The sequence below is a fragment of the Leiobunum rupestre genome, chromosome 1, assembly GCF_980474605.1.
Source record: "Leiobunum rupestre chromosome 1, qqLeiRupe1.1.hap1, whole genome shotgun sequence".
Lineage (NCBI taxonomy): Eukaryota > Metazoa > Arthropoda > Arachnida > Opiliones > Sclerosomatidae > Leiobunum > Leiobunum rupestre.
Window position 1 is genome coordinate 75,575,667 of NC_143384.1, and position 2,229 is coordinate 75,577,895.

The 2,229-nt window shown below is 36.6% G+C and overlaps 1 long non-coding RNA gene across 1 annotated transcript; it reads right to left on the bottom strand.

Moving 5' to 3' along the window:
• Positions 1 to 322: 322 nt before the first annotated feature.
• LOC149966628 (uncharacterized) lies at positions 323 to 896 on the bottom strand. Its single transcript, XR_016480325.1, has 3 exons — positions 868 to 896; positions 465 to 542; positions 323 to 394 (listed from the first exon to the last, which is right to left on the bottom strand). It is a non-coding gene; the product is annotated as an uncharacterized LOC149966628 (long non-coding RNA).
• Positions 897 to 2,229: the final 1,333 nt, after the last annotated feature.

A 2,229-nucleotide genomic window follows, 5' to 3' on the forward strand; every position in this document is an offset into this window, starting at 1 on the left:
GTAAAATTGGGAGTACAAACAATGAGTGCCTCGGTAGCGAGCGCCATGAAATTTCTGAATTAAATTAAGGTCAAAGAGTTTCAGAAATGTGATCCAACAGTTAACTTCATTGAAATTGTGGATAGCTAGAGATAGGGTGTAAGTATAGAGTGTTGTCGTCTGATACGATTTTGAAAACTTGTAACGTCACAGCTGTAGTGTTAATAGTGGCCGCCATGACAGTTACCGTTTTATATCAATAGGCAAATTACAATGGTGACGTCGCAGGGTTTCAGACGACAAAACTCTATAAGCACATGTTAAGATATTAAGCTTGTTTTGCTTACCTCAGAGCTTTTGATATCCTCAATTCACGAAATCCATACGCTAAAGGGTACATGGCCCCAATCAATAGCTATAACAAAGAGAGAGCAAGGACAAGCCTCCTGAAAATGAAAGATTTGATGTTAAATTTATGTGATTACGAAGGAAACTTGATTTCAGAACCAACTAGAAAAACTGGACCTCTGGGTTTTGCAGTTTCCTTCACTGGTATTCTACATCTGGTAGATACTCTAGTTACGCCTAAAGGACCATTGAAGTACTGATTAGGTTTAAGAATTTCACTTTACACAGATATCTCCCTACGTACAAGTTATCTCAAGATCACTTAGAACTTGCATTTAGTGTTTATCGACAGCAGGGAGGCTATAACAATAACCCCACAGTAGCTCAGTTTAAGTCTGCCTAAAAGAGGTTTTTTATGGCAAAGTTGGAGGCATCTGGCTGCGCCAATATTTTATCCCTCGATGTTACATCAATTCCTAAATTATGCGAAAGTTCCAATAATGTTTTACAAAAGGACACCACATCTGATGTTTCACTTACTGATGATTCAAGATGTACTGGATTCTTTATTACTTATTTATATTCTTTATTTATTTATATTCATTATTATTTATTTGTATTCATTTTTTACATACTTTATTTTGGTTTAGTGCAATTTAATCTTTTAAAATACTCTAAATTATTTCAAAATGAAATATGATTTACCAAGAAACTTCGTTGTTTTGTTTCTTAGCTTTAAATTATAATAGTTCACAAAGTCGCTAATAGGTGGCGGCAGGGGCCATCGAAGAATTTTTCATTTAAATAGTTCGCTCATAGGTGGTTTTGTCGTAGTTGATAACCCTCCCATGAATTTCGTTCCTATCTTCACTAATGCTGTGTTAAAGCCTATGGGGAAAATTTGAACTGGGGCTCTAGATAGTATTATTCCCAACTCAATGGTGCCTACTTGGAAAAAAATCCTGACGGCGCTACTGCTCGAACTTACAACAAACAATTTCTTTCAAGAGTGGAAGATTAGTGAAGCCAGATGCACGATTTTTCGATCTTCTTTTCCCTAAATTCTCCCATTCCCTGAATGAGCTTGGGTCAAGAACAACAGTTTCAATATTTTTAGCTGACGATTTTTTCTTGAAACAAGCTGTGGAAAGTCATATATATGTTTCCAGTTTTGCGAATCTTTTGTTCAATCTTCCCATGAATACCATCAGCGGCCATGAAAGTGTGCCCAGGTACAAGGTATTTTATGATGACAGTATCCGGGCTAAGCCCATTGTTGACCACGTCAACAAGCATACTATACAAAGTTCAATTTTTATTTTGTCCAGCACAATTATCCATCCAAAGAATAACGATTTTTTTGTTTCTAATTAGCTCTGATGTAAGAAAATTAAAATAGGAAGACGCAATGTATTCCGCCTTTCTACCCTTATGTCCTTCATACCAGAGGTAGCAATAGTGAGCTTTTTGGTGCCCATTTTGCTAGTGGCGTCGCTAAGCATTTTTAGGTAGCGCTTGAGCCACCTGAAAATTTTCTGAAGCGCCTCCTAAAATTCCCGAAATTGATTTCATTGTTTTGATGAAACTCATAAAAGGGTTTCTATTACAATTTTGGAAATAAAAGGGTTTCTATTAAATTTCGGAAATAAAATGGTTTATTTTCTTAAAACGTTTCGTTATTTACCTTTAATTTAGGTGGTTGGTTTCGGGAGAGAGAAAGAGGAGAGGACATTGAAGCTTTAACTTTTCGAACGTTATCTGAATTTGACCGAAGTTTTCTTGATAAAAATTATTTCTAAAAAAAGTCATCGGTTTGCTAAGTCGACCTGTATGGGGGCCCTTGAGCAGGCGCTTAAGCGCCCCCAAAACGGAAATTCTGGCGACGCCACTGCATCTTGTATA